Raw genomic sequence first — 14870 nt, 5'->3', positions numbered from 1 at the left:
ACTGTGGTTCCGAGGCTGAGGGCATGGGGACCACAATGCCGCTGCACAGTTCCAGGGCCCCGGACATCGGTGTCCCAATCCTGAGTCCTTATGTCACGCCACACTTGCATTCACCTGAATGCCACCTGGCTGTCTGGTGAAAGATGTGTAGCTACGGAATACTCTGGCACTCTGTGCTGAGGCCTCAGCAACTCTCAGGCTCAAGGCCTATGTGTCCTGCATCCCAGGACAGACTTCTCGGTATTCCCCTCTTTACTCTGGTATCTCGGGGCTGAAGGAAAACAGGCCGTGGCGAAGGACCTGTTAATTGGAAAGTGTCGAGTTTAACTAAGGAAATGAAAGAAACTCAACAGAATGAGAATTTAATGAGAAATAGGGTATGGAATGACATCAAGCACTAGGCTTAAAAAAAAGTTGGACCAATTAGGGTAAAGTCATTTGGTTTGGGATTTGGGGGGCAAGCTGACTCAGAGCAGTTTTCCAGAAATGAATGAGTCATAAGTTTTGGGGAATCTGATATTTAGTGGCTTAGTTTGGTGGCTAAAAATGTTCATCGTAGTTTATCTTAATAATTTGTCTTATAAGAGGCCATGGGACAGAAGAGCGAACAGGTTCTGGCCCAGCTTTTCCTTCCCAGCTTTCTGCCCTCATCACACATTTATTGTGGTAGGCACTGTGGATTTAAACGTCATCATTACGGTGCAGGTGCTCAAATTGCTCATAGACTAGAAGAGGACAGAGAAGGGCACGCTGCCTAACAAGTTACGGGACCTTGGGACAGTCCATCTGCCTTTCTGGGTCTCTTTCATTAAGAAGGGCCTGGATGGATGAGATCAGTGGTTCTCAACCCTGGCCCTCTAGTAGAAGCACTCGGAGAGCTTTAAAAGAATGCCAGTGCCCCGGATGGCTCCATACCCAGAGATTCATTCTGTCTACCTGCTCTGGGGTAGGGTCCCAGCACAGGTATTTCTCAAAAAGCTACCGAGGTGATTCTGCTGTGTCGTTGAGGTTAAGAATCACTAGATGATAACTTTCAAGTTTTTGGTAACTGAGGAACTCTGGCTTTCCCTGAACAGTTTGCTCTCTGTTTATCTCAGCAGAAGGTAGAAGCTAGTAGCTGGAAATCGGGTTCCTTATTGGGGACTGGTATAAACATAGCATGAGAACCCTGGAGCTCTGGGTTAGGCGACCACATGTCGCCTGGACTCTGAGTGGAGAGTTTACCTCAATAGGATGCATAGAAAACTCACTCCAGAAATAACAGGTGCCCGATTTTTTTTTTTTTTGTTCCTCAGAAGACACATTCTTAATGCCACCAACTAATTATCATACCAAGAAAACAAAAACTGTGAGGAAGAGCAGAGGCGGGTTTGCAGTGCCACCGAATTGTACAAATAATGACTCACTCTTGTTCGAGGCTGAGGCATCTTTGTGGCATTTCTCTGAGAAGTGCTCGGTGGTTGCTTCGCAAAGGAAAGAGGGCAATGTACTTTGCTGTGGGCCTGAAGCGAAAGGGAAATCTTCTCCAGTCTCCTGCATCCTCTGGTTGGATTCAAACCACACCTCCCAGTGAACTTTCCATGGTCGGAATCGAGAGCAGTTGGCTTCCCTATCCCTGTTCTGGCTTGTTCTCTATACTAACAACCTCTCCTATTACGTAGAAGGCAATTAAAGGATGAGCTGAGAAGCTGGCATCTTTCCTTTAAAGTAAAAGCCAGAAGCTTATGTTTTACTGGTGACAGTCTCCTGAAAAAACAAATTTCTTATTAGTAATGGCATAGGAGCCATTGGAACAATCTCAGCTCATGGTTAGCTTGGAGCCTGCCTCGTGCTCTTCCCAAGTCCTCTCTGACATACGGCAGACAAAGCCTCTCCCTAAGAGCACCAACACCACATAAGTACCTCACCTTGTCTTTTTTTTAAATTTATATTCAATTTATTTAAACGAAGAAGAAGAAGAAGAAGAAGAAGAAGAAGAAGAAGAAGAAGAAAGAAAGAAAGAAAGAAAACATTTCATTTCTCAACCTCTGCCTCTTTGCCATCACCAATCTGTTCTCGGTATCTATGAGCTTGTTTTTGTTTTTGAGATTCTACATACCAGAGAGATTATATGGCATTTGTCTTTCTCTGTTTGACCTATTTCATTTAGGATGAACCTAGAATTCTCTGCAGGAACTGATTCTTTAGGGCAAGTTGAGGAAATGACTTGGAGGCATGTATAAATTGCCTGTACTTTTCCTTGCCGGCTGCCAAGCCAGTATTGTTCCATCTAGTGGAATGTGTACAAAAAGCCACAGGAACCGCATCTATCTATCTATTGATAAATTTCTTGTTTCATTTTCTGCAGAATGTTCAGTGGCCACTTGGAATCATGGGATTGGATAAATCGATTGATTCCAAAGGTGCCCTCAATTTCAAAGACAGAGGCCTGTATCTTCCCGATGAACACTTGGGTGGGTTAAAACTTACAGTGACGTATGTAACCCCTCAAAGCTAGTTTCATAAAATACAGTAGGGGCAGGTAACAAGGGCATCAAAAATGGGAATAGAATTTTCTAATTTGTACAGTCTTCCACTTAAATTATTATTTTATCTGAAAAGCAATGCATGTTCTTGTAGAAAATACAGAAAATGCAGGAATAAGATTTTAGAAATCACTATATTCATACCCCCAATAATGAACATTATAGCTTGTTACATTTTCTTCTAGTCTTTTTTTCTTCATGTGGCTTTTTGGTAACATACATTTATGTATCTGTGAATGCTTATATGGCGACATATGTATATGTATAACAATATAATATTTAGTAGGCAAGTAAACCTTTCTGGGATTTCAATGTCTTTATCTTCATGCTGGGGATAACCACAGCACTTACTCAACTGCGAGTATTAAACAAGTTAATACAAAGAACAGTTAGAACATGCTTGTTACGTATCAGCATTCTTTGAAGGCTAGGTATTATTTGACTACTATAATGTAATTGTGCATCCTGTTTTTTTTCATGTAGCTTATAATGTGCACTTTCCCACATTTGTATATACTTATCACAAAATGTCCTTTGCAATGGCTACATAATATCCTACTGACATCGAATTATTTTTAATTGAACAATATGATACTTCTCCATATTTCTTTCTATAAAGCTGGGTGGAAGATTTATTTTTTTTTTCAGGCTAGATAGCCTAGCCAAAATACCATAAACTAACACTCAAATCTTTCTGAATGGGTTGCCAAATAGAATCCCTAGTTAAAATTGAAATTCAGGTAAATAAAATGAGCCATTTTTTAGCACGTATGTCCCCAAATTGCACGGAATGTACTTATGCTGAAATATTATTTGTAGTTTCTCTGAAATTCAAATTTAACTGGGCTGTCTGTATTTCTATTTGTTAAGTCTGGCCACCCTAGGCAGCGGATCTGTTTATCCTGCCTAATTGATGCTACTTTTTCAAACAAGAAAGTAGTTTTCATTCTTATGGGCAATCCACCATTTGGTAATAGCTCAGCAGAAAACCAATGGGAAGAAAAGAAAAAAAAGGAAAGAAAAAAGAAAGACACGTGGTATCTACAGACTCAAAAAGATCAAAGTAATCAGTGTGCCTAACCAAAATTATTAAATGTGTAAAAAAAGGAAAGTATTTATGAGTAGCTATTAATTTTCTGTTTTGAAAGTACTGCAGGGAAATTCACTCTGGTTTTGCAGATGATCATTAATACTGCTTGTGATTTACAGGGTTGTTTTAGGCTGTTGGCTTCTCAGATAGAAGATGGTCATGGGGCAGCTCACACCTGCTCACACTTTTGGGAAACTCAGCTGAAGATTTAGCCAAAGGCCAAACCATCTGTTGCCAGTTTCTTGAAAAATAGAACCTCTCTCCCTAGACCCCATCTGCAGGGACCTTTCTCAGCCATTTGTAGACCAGTGGGGTTCTGAGAGAGGTTTCCCAAAGGCTTTACACAAGAAAGAAGGCATCATGGGGCGCCTGGGTGGCTCAGTCAGTAAAGGGTCCCACTTATGCTTAGGTAATGATCTCACAGTCTGTGGGTTCAAGCCCTGCATCGGGCTCTGTGCTGAGAGCTCAGAGCCCGGAGCCTGCTTCGGATTCTGTGTCTCCCTCTTTTTCTGCCCCAACCCCTGCTTATGCTCTGTCTCTCTCTTGCTCTCTCAAAAATAAATAAACTTTAAAAAAAAAAAAGAATGAAGACATCACAAGACCTCTGAGGTCTGGAAGAATCAAAGGGTCCTCTATGAGCCATTTGCTGCTTACTCAGCGATGCTCCAGCATTTGCATATTAGAAGGGCTTCTTAGAGCTGCAAATGGTTGGAAAGGGGGGCTCAGAGCCTTGGCTTGAAGCTGCCCTTTCAGAGCAAAGTACAATGTCTTTCCTTAGACGGGATATTTCTTTGGGACGGCTGAAGGAACAGGTGAGAAAAGGGGTGGCGGTGGCAGCTTGTGGGTGCCCCCCCATGGGAGCCCCCCCCCATGCTCCATGTCGTGGCTGCTGGCATCATTAGCAGTTGGCACGGGATTTGAAGGATGAATAAAAAAAGGAAAGGCTAGTGCTCTTAAATATGATTTAGAAGATTGAAACAGTACTGGGGAGAAAGATTTCTAACCAGATCGCGCAAAGCACATGCCGTCACCGTAATTTCTCTCATTTTGTTTTCATCCAGAGACATCCATCTGCAAGTCTGACCATGTCTCATCCAAAGACCCTTCCCTGGCATCCCACTGCCGGAGAGATCAAAGCTGGGCATGAGTGTGGGTGTGATACAGGTGGCCCCCGCCAGCTGGTGACCTCCGGCAGGGTCTCCTCCCATCGTACCTGACACCTGCTTGCCTCACGTCCAACCCGCCAGTAATACTGACTGAGTTTTGTAGGACAAAATACTATTTCATGCCTCCGTTTGGATTACTGTTTTCTTTGCCCAAAGAAATCGCGGTGCCACCCATCTCTCTACCTGCCCTTGTCCTAAGGGCTGCCTGGTGACCTCCTACTTGTCCTTTAATCAGCCCAGATGTCAGTTTCCGCAACACCTTCTCTTTACAACTCCTGACACCCTAGGGTTAAAAGCTCTCTCCTTTATGCATCCTTCTCACACTTTGTTGTATCAGATTTTTTGTTCATTTTGTTTATGCATGTTCCTTCCACTCATAAGCTTGTTGAGGGCAAGGACCATCTTTTTATTCGTCTCTTTTTCCCCAGTGACTAGGCAAAGCCCAATACATCATAGCAATCAGTATTTGTAGGATGAATGAATCCTATTCTAGATTTTAGGTTTAGCACTTATTTAATATTCAGTAAATGTGAATTTATTCTATTAAAGTAAATTATTTAAGGCACTCATGAATGGATAAGGAAAATGTGTGTATATATGTGCACACACACACACACACACACACACACACAATGGAAAATTACCCACCTATGCAATCTTGGCATTTGCAACAATATAGATGGACCCAGAAGGTATATTGCTAAGTGAAATAAGTCAGGCAAAACAAGACAAAGACCATATGATTTCACTCCTATGTGGAATTCAAGGACAAATTTGACAAAACGAAGAAAAAAAATGACAGAAAAGCAAAACAGGCTCTTAAATACCGAGAACAAACAGGTGGTTGCCAGAGGGGAGGTAGGTGTGGGAATGGATGAGACAGATGAAAGATATTAAGAGTACACTTATCTGGGGGCACCTGGGTGGCTCAGTTGGTTAGGCATCCGACTTTGGCTCGGGTCATGATCTCATGGTTTGTGGGTTCGAGCCCCTTGTCGGGCTCTATGCTGACAGCTCAGAACGCCTGCTTGGGATTCTGTGTCTCCCTCTCTCTCTGCCCCTCCCCTGCCCACGCTCTGTCTCTTTCTCTCTCAAAAATAAACATTAAAAAAATTTTTTTTTAAAGTACACTTATTTTGATATAAATAAATAAATAAATAAATAAATAAATAAATGTAAATCATTTGACAAATTTTAAAAACCTGTCCTCTCAGCTGTGCCATAGGGCAAACTTTGTAAATAGTGATGCTCTTTCTAGGTCCAGAGTTTGAGATCCAAAACATAGCTGTGCACATTTTAGCTCCTGGCTAGGCCTTTGACCCTGTGATTTATGGATGATTGTATCTTTTGAATTTCCAATATAGCCTACTGCAAACTTCTCCGACAGCTCAGTCAGGTAAAGAAAGCAAACGCGTGAAGTCTGATTTAAACCTTCTTGGTCTGTTAGGGCTGCTGGTTAGATTAGAAGAGAGGTTACAGGACAGGGGGTGTTAGTAGGGTACAAGTTTTTCGCAGACAATGGTAAGACCACACAGTCAGTGGTGAAGAACCAAGAAAATCCTAGGTCAGAGAAATCCTAGGTCAGAGAAATCCTAGGTCAGAGAAATCACAGTGCTCACATTATGGAGACTAACTGCCCTCATACTCTCCATCAACACAAGACTTTGTGTACCTGCTAATTCTCTGATTCAAGTCTCAGTTTGGTGTGAGGTGTTAGTCATTTTCTGGCCTTCTTGAACTCACACATAAATAAATCCTTCCTTGGAAACGGAAAAGTGGATTGCTCGTCAGTACCCCTCCAAGACTTCACTGAACCGAGAGTGATTCATTCTGGGTGGCAGCAAAATCTCTTTGACTAATATCTCATTGAAGTCATGCAAATGACTAATGGAAAGTTCTCCGGAGAAAGTTCTCTGGAGAAAGTCAGTTGGTTGCTTGTAACTTTCTTGAGTCTGTGTGAGGAATCCTCGAGACCTGCTCTCGAGTGGTCCTGTTTTTCATTTTGATGAGAACTTGTTAATTCAAAAAACTGCTTAAAAATGGCCTAAAAAGTTTATGTTGGCTCTAAAAGTTTGTGTTTGCTCTTCTCTCAATTTTAAGCAGGAGGGCTTATGGTTTTAAGCAGATTTTATAGCTCGAGTGTATCCTAAAATTAAACAATAGCATCTAAATCTGTGCCTATGTTATTAGAGCTGGATGGAGTAGATGGAATTTGCAATACTTACAACTTGGCTCCTGGATTGAGAACAGGGATTCTTAGCTGTTATTGGTATTTTCTTACTCCCTTCCCCCATTATGCATTATCCCAGTTCTTTTTTTTAACTTTTTTTAAGGTTTATTTATTATTTTTGAGAGAGAGAGAGAGAGAGGGCGGGAGGGAGGGAGAGCACTAGTGGGGGAGGGGCAGAGAAAGAGGGGGACATAGAATCTGAAGCAGGCTCCAGACTCCAAGCTGTCAGCACAAAGCCCGATGCAGGGCTCGAACCAACGAACCATGAGATCATGACCTGAGCCAAAGTTGGATGCTCAACCGACTGAGCCACCCACGTGCCCCAAATTATGCCCAGTTCTGTGCCTTGCGTTATTAACGCCCTCACTGGCACCCTTTGGAAATAGCACTTATGATGATGAGCCTCGTATTTCCTTAAATGACTAACAACATACGTTTTCTTCTTTCTCTAAGGACCCTATATAAGTCAACCAAAAAACAAAACAAAAGAAAACAGAGCAAAACAAAACAAAACAAAACAAAACAAAATAATGGTTCCAGGTCATCTAAAAGCAGCCCATCTGTGTATACATGCGTATGTGCACACACATACACACACACGCACACATTTAAATCTATGAGTTTATATAGACACCTCTGTTTCTGATCTAACACCACAAAATTCATTCTATCTGGTCTTCCCCTTTCTTAATTTGTAATTCCTTTTTCTGACAGAGATAAACCTTGCTTTCACTGTCCATAATAGACTTTCTGTTCAGTCCTAACACATGCATAAAATATTTTCAGAATTGCTAACTCATACCCATGAAAGACAGTTTCCTTGAGTATAATATTTTGTGTATATTTTTTGCTTATATAGATAAAATGCTATTTCCCAAAGTTACTCAGGATAATTCTGTTCTTTTCCACCCCCTTCAGTGTGGTTTAATTATTCATTAGCAACACAGAAAGTTTCGTTCATTACTGCTTGTATTCCATTTTGCACCCCCAACCCCCCATCACCAAGCTGAAAGTGTTAAATATAGAGGGGTTTCAGTTACCATGGTTTCGCTTTTCGTGGTTTCAGACCATGGTCAACCATGGCTAGGAAGCCATGACCCTCCGTCTGCCATATTGGCAGAAGGTCAATAGTAGCCTAATGCTACATCACAGTGCCTGTGTCATTCACCCTGCTTTGTCTCCTCAAGCAGACATTTTACCATCTCACATCATCACAGGAAGAAGGGTGAGTACAGTATGATAAGATATTTTGAGAAAGAGAGACAGAGACCACATTCGCATAAGTTTTATTATAGTATATTATTATTACTGTCCTATTTTATTAGTTGTTAATCTCTTACTGTGCTTAATTTATAAATTACACTCTATTCATAGGTATGTATGTATAGGAAAAACATAGTATATATACTACTAATATATAGTATTAGTATTACCTGTGGTTACAGTCATCCACTGGGGTCTTGGAACATATATTCCATGCATAAGGAGGGGCTATTGGAGTAGGATTGATACTATACTCAGGGTGAACTTGACTGATGGGCAAACTCTAGATTTATTGAAGAAGGTGATTGACTTGTATATACTTTTCCTCTCTATTCATAATTTACCTGGATTCTGGAGAGAAGCTGCACTGTGACAACCTGAAACCCACAGCCACATCATAGTTGCTTTTTAATCTTTTCTCTTTACCATTTCCCCCACCCTATTCTTGGTCTCATTTTTACACGAGTTTCTAATTAAGAGAAAAACTGGTTCAAGGACTCCTCCCTAATACTTCCAATTTGGAAGGAAATCAGAATGAAGTCAAAAGGCTAAATAAAAGGTAGGAAGTGGGTGGGTGGAAAAACAGCAGCCGGGGGCAAAAATACTTTATAAAATAGATAATACAGATTTCAATAGAATTAAGGGTCAGTGATATTCCTATTAATTTAGCGCTAATACAATGAAAAAGGGGCACGTCCTTCTAGTCTCTGACCTGGTTCGTTTGCTGCCTGATCAGTGCCAGGAAACACATAAAGTCAAAATGCCATTAAGATTACCAGGCTTTTAGGGGCACCTGGGTGGCTCAGTCGGTTAAGCCTCCGACTTCGGCTCAGGTCATGATCTCACGGTTTGTGAGTTCGAACCCCGTGTCGGGCTCTGTGCTGAAAGCCCAGAGCCTGGAACTTGCTTCAGATTCTGTGTCTCCCTCTCTCTCTGCCCCTTCCCTACTCACACTCTATATCTCAACAATAAATAAATGTTTAAAAAAATTAAAGAAGAAAATGGGAACCAGAAAAAAAAAAAAGATTACCAGGCTTTTGTCTAAGTGAGTCTCTGGGGTTGGCAGGGCCTTATCCCTTATAAAGTTTAGTTACATATCCTATTTCTTCTCATTCCTTAGTGCATATGTATTTATTTATTTATGTATTAATGTATTTATTTAATCATCTATCCACAGACACAGGCCTGAGTTCTTGTTCTGGGTGAAGGACTTTGCAGGAGATGTGTGACTGCTCCAGTGACCGAGTGTCCTTCTGCCCAGTTCCACAATCTGTTTTGTGACCACCCTCAACAGTCAATGCATCAACACCACAAAATTTGGGAGCTACGCCAATAGAAGCCATGCAATCATGCTGAGAACTAACCTTACAAAGAACAAGACTCAGTCGCCCGAGAAAGGGAGTGGTTTTGAACATCTCATGCCAGACCCTCTCCCCCTATTCAGACTTCAGAGAGAGAACTACCTACCTACAGGCCTTGCCTTAGTGCTTTTCCCTGAAGCAGTTCAAACAGCCCAGCCTGGACATGTATTTGAATCAGCGTAAACAGAGTTCGCCAATTAATGGGGCAAAACAGCCTTGTGTCAGTCCTGGGAAACGATGGGCTGGAACAGCAAGGGTGATTCATCAGGCAGGTCACAACAAGGCCAATGCAAATTCTAAAATGTTTGTTTCACTCGAACTATGCTATGCACTGGCATAGTAAACACAACCTCAAAACGGTTACGTCAAATGCTGCAAACAACAATATACACTTCAAACTTGCCAGAGGTGGAAGTAAAAGAAAGATTAGCATAAACGTCAGAGCCAAGGATTTTAGGTAACGTTGAAAAGTAGGATTGAGTTTCAAACTTTAAAACGCAGGTATTGAAAATGTCAGTTTGTTGGTAACATGTTTCACTGAAAGAAAGATGCCTGACATACTGAATGTTGTATGTACTTTATGTATTTATGAGCTGGGTTATGGTCTTTGTGGGAAGATAAGGCAGTTTGCATGGATGACACCTCTCTCTCTCTCTCTCCTTTCTTCTTCATTATAACGCACTGGGCAAAATAACTTTATTTTGTTTTACCTGGGATTCTGATTAAAGTTAACACAACTAATTGTGCAGGAACTAGACAGGGAATCCTTTTTATCAAAAAATAATACCGAACCTTCTTTGTTTTCGTTGGCGGTCTTACTTCTCTCTATCTGTTTGACAATTAAAGCTAGGATTTGGAACAAAATTCCCAGGAGAAATGTTATTTGTTATTTCTCTGGGGCTTGCATTAAAAAAATGTTATTACAGTCCTTTATTTCAGGATTTTATTGTGGGGAATCCATATCTATCCAGTGCTTCTAAGGATTAGGAGGAAAGGTGTTTCCAAATGTCCTGATCTTATCTGTGCATCATCTGAATTATGCAAGGGCCCCACATTTATACATCAGGTTGGCTCTTCATTGGAGAATAGCTTGCATAAGGTTGTTGGTATTTCCTGCCCCTGTTAGGCCAAAATTACTGTAATAACAGCCTTTCTGGCTGGATTCAGGTAGTTTGCTTCAAGCCCAGACCAGAATCAGGAAATGAAGAGGCATGTGTAAAAAGGAAAACTACTGGCGTGGAGGTTTGGGGGTGGGAAAGGGGAATTTCTCAATTTTTTCATGGCCTCAAAATGGTCAGCATGGGTAAGTCATTAGGAGAGAAAGAAAGAACCGCTTTTAGTGGAAATTACCGCCGGTCAGATGCTCCACTGTAACTTCCGATACTGTGTAAATGGCCTGGGTAGAGCTGAGAGGCAGGAACCTTCCTCAGGCTAGGAGTTAGAACACCTAGTTTCTTTGAACGTATGTTGAGGGCTCATACAACTTGGCAAAGGTCTTCTCCAGGAAAAAGAATACAAATTAGAAATAAAAAATTAAGTATGATGGTGAATATCCATTTATAATGAGCAAAGAAATGCTAAGGGTTACAAATGTTTAAAAGGCTGGCCAATGTCATTTATCTTACAAAGTCTGTAAAGGCAGCACAATATTTTTATTAGCCTGGCACACTTCTGTAATACTTTTCCCCAATTTTTTGGCTGCATACCCTTCAAAAGATAACAATTTTGGAATATTTTCTATAGAGGATGGGATGGTAAGTGAGTCTTAATATGCAAAAACTTGTTTCTCTTCCACTATTCAGACCCACCTACTTTCAGTGCCAGGTGCTATAGGACAACCTGTAACCCTAAAATCTTTGTGTGGAAGCCAGCAGAGTTGGGATGGGGTGTGTGTGTGTGTGTGTGTGTGTGTGTGTGTGAGCGCGCAGAGGGTTGGAGAGTGCATGCCCAAGCCAGTCCTACACTGGGAAGGCTTGCAATAGCTATTATACACATGAACCATTTCGGATCCCATACATGGATCTTATAAAACATTAACTATATATATTCCCAACTCAACTTTTCCTTAGCTGGATCCTAAAAATGATCAAGGCCACCCAACATGAAGAGAAATGCAATGGAGGGGAAATTGGAGTAGAAAGAGATAGCAGTATTTACCAATTGTGCTTTAATCACCACTTGTGATTAAAATGTCTCACTCTTACAAGTTTTATAGCCACTATAACCGTGCGAACAAATTGGTGGGCCTCTTTCCCATCCGGGATATTGGAAGAAGCCCATGCAAGAGGAGAGTCCTGACATTTATCTTCATTAGTTTTGCAGTAAATCTCCCTGTGGTCCTATGTGAATGTGAGCAAATGATTTAACTCTGTGACCTCAGTGTCTACATTTGTCTATTTCACTGGATCCCGGTGAGGACCAAATAAGATAAGTGCATATAATAGCTTCAAAAGAACAGACTCACCATTTTTGTAGGTCACTCAGTACGAGCTTCATGCTTGGGGAATATAGTTTACTGTCAAATGGATGAGTGGTTTGAACATTTCAGTATCTGGAACAGTAACTCCTATTCCGAAGGTGCACTTTAACTCTTTCCAAGTAATTATCCACTCTCAGCACCCCGGAAGCAGCAGTGGAAACTAAAAGTTTGGTGGAGCTGGTAAAGAGAGGATCTGAAGATTTTGAAATTTGTTTCCAGTCTTATTAGGTAGCCTGTCGATTGGTTGGTGCTGGTCTTTTAGATGCATCTTGGGTGTATGGTGTTGTGTGTGTGTGTGTGCGTGTGTGTGTGTGCAGGAAAGCTTCCAGAGTCTGAGGGGTTTCCCTCAGAGAGAGAGAGAGAGAGAATTTCATTCTAGCAGGACTGAGTGAATTCAAAATGGGGCCTTACTGCTGGCGGATAAGGTAGGGAGGAAGGCGAATGATGAAAAGTTGGCTCACGCACACACGCGCACACACGCACACACACACACACTTTTATTTTCCTGTTTGGTCCACACAATGAAGTTGATCCTATCTCTTACCCTTACCCTTTCTCTGAACCCATCTACTTGGTGCTTTATAAATAAATCACTGTCCGTCATCAGCCATACACCTTGTATCTTTGGCCACTTTTCAGGATATGTACTTCACCTTCCAGACCTAGCTGAAACTTTGCTTTCCCCTCAAGGCACTGATTCTTGTGCATCCCTCTCGCATGGGGCAGTTTCTTTCATGGGCCCCGGGGCCTGAAAATGCAGTAGCATCTTCTTGATCCTTGTTGCGAGTTCCAGATCATTTCTCCCTAATCTCAAGACTTTGTTCTTCTTTCCTCCAACCCTTCTCCTTTGTTGTCAGCCTCCTACTTTGTCTATCCGACTACAGTGTAGGCTGCATATGAGTAGATGGTGTCCCTTATCCCCAGTACCTGAGGTGTGCCAGGCACCTAACAGGCTTTCAATCAGTATTTGTTGAAGGAAAGAAGAGAACCAAAGAATAAAAGAAAGCGAGGAAGCATCTCCCTGTGATGTACCTCCACTCAAATTTGCAGCCTTCTTGGATCAGACACGTTAATTATCCTAACACAGATCGTGCCCGCTCTCATCTCCGTGTCTGTGTTTCTGTGTTCTGTGTTCTGCATAATATAATACGTCAGACCCTGTCCCTCAGTTTTCTTGTAATTTTCTCTTTTAAGGCAGCTCGTATCTGATGCCCTTGATGGAGCTTGTACTGGCTGTTGAAGTCAAGCCAACTCTTCTTTCAGCTCTTATTACACTCGGAGCTAAATACTTCTATACCGTACTTGCCATAGGTTTTGAAAATAACCGTACTTTGAATGTGAGAGGAGAGGTGGTTTTGTTTCTTCGATGAACGCAAATCTCCCTTTAGGGCAGACCCCAATCCTTATTCTTCTTTTATAGCCCTCCCCGTGCCTAACCTTGTGCCGGATACACGGCTTAGTAAAGACACATTCGTCATACGGCAATTGAAAGCAAAATGTTGAATTTATTTTTTACTTTTAATTTTCAGGTAGACTATGTATGTAAACATGTACACACATGAAAGGAATTGGCATAAAAAGACATAAAAAAAAAAGAATACTGGAAGTATCTTCACTGTTGTAGAAAAGTTGCAGAAGCTCAGTGAATTCTGACCCAGTCTATGTAACATTTGGGGATAAAGGGCTTCCTATATGTGATGCATGTGATGCAGTCCTGGTCCTGAGGACCAGAGGCCCTGCCCTCCCTTGAGCATGTTCTCATAGCTATGGCAGCCTGCAGTGACCTACTTCACAGCAGGCTGGGCCACGGTCAAGCTCTGGCCATCTTAGGGCAGCGCAAGGAGGGAGAGTCACTTTCTGCTTCATAAGCTGAACAACATTGAATGAAATTCCAGTATTTGAGGGCTGGGAACATAGGAATTAGGAGGATGGAGACTGAAGAGCAATTATAGTTCTGGTTAAAGGACTGAAGAAAGAATCCAGAGTATCGGGGCCATCCCATCCTACAAGGACTGTGATCTCTCTGAAATGACTGGTCATAAGTAACGCCCATGAGACCTTCCAGTTACGAAGAATTGGCCATTGATAATGTTCCCTTTCGCTTGATTTTTAGGCCAGAGAGAAGGGGAAAACTGAGAGTTCAATTCTGCTGTCCTCCAGAAGTTTTTTGGCGAAGGATTATCTATCAAAACTGTTCTAGCCTCTTATTTCCTACGTAATCCCAAGCAAATGCTGTGAGAAGAAAGGACTAGTGCCATTGCCGAGTTGACATGGGAGAATGCAGAATTTCTCTCCCAAATCTATTTACCCATTACACACCTGTATTCTGTGCGACGTACTCTTTTATTCTTGTGAAAAACATTTCACATTCACACGTTCCAATAAAACTGAAATAAGCCACGTTCAAATGCCAGATATGTAACAAAGCCGTTATGAGCAGGGATTGTCTCTAAAACTCTCTTCAGAATATACATTTTTAACATTTTAAAGGAGACCTGCAGAAAGCTGGCATACCGGTTGGAAGGAAATTTGTACGATAGATTTTCTCGAATCAATTTTTTTTTTCCTCACCACTGCTTTTAGCCTTGTCTACAATATTCTCAAAGGCAATGGTCTCTGAGCTCCTGCCAACATCCTTGCATTAATCTGCTGTAACAAAGTACCACAAACTGGGCGGCTTCAACAAGAGAGATTGGTTGTCTCACAGTTCTGGAAGCTGGAAGTCGGAGATCAAGGCGTTGGTAGAGTTGGATCCT

The 14870-nt window shown here is 41.7% G+C and overlaps 1 long non-coding RNA gene across 1 annotated transcript; it reads left to right on the top strand.

Moving 5' to 3' along the window:
* Nucleotides 1-8164: 8164 nt before the first annotated feature.
* On the top strand, nucleotides 8165-14514 carry LOC128315517 (uncharacterized). The gene is made up of 3 exons (XR_008298328.1): nucleotides 8165-8236; nucleotides 9452-10092; nucleotides 14228-14514. It is a non-coding gene; the product is annotated as an uncharacterized LOC128315517 (long non-coding RNA).
* The last annotated feature ends 356 nt before the right edge of the window (nucleotides 14515-14870 follow it).

Source organism: Acinonyx jubatus, chromosome B2 (assembly GCF_027475565.1).
Source record: "Acinonyx jubatus isolate Ajub_Pintada_27869175 chromosome B2, VMU_Ajub_asm_v1.0, whole genome shotgun sequence".
In the NCBI taxonomy this organism is placed as follows: domain Eukaryota; kingdom Metazoa; phylum Chordata; class Mammalia; order Carnivora; family Felidae; genus Acinonyx; species Acinonyx jubatus.
Note: the sequence above shows the minus strand (reverse complement) of the source record. Positions and strands in the feature narration are given on the sequence as shown.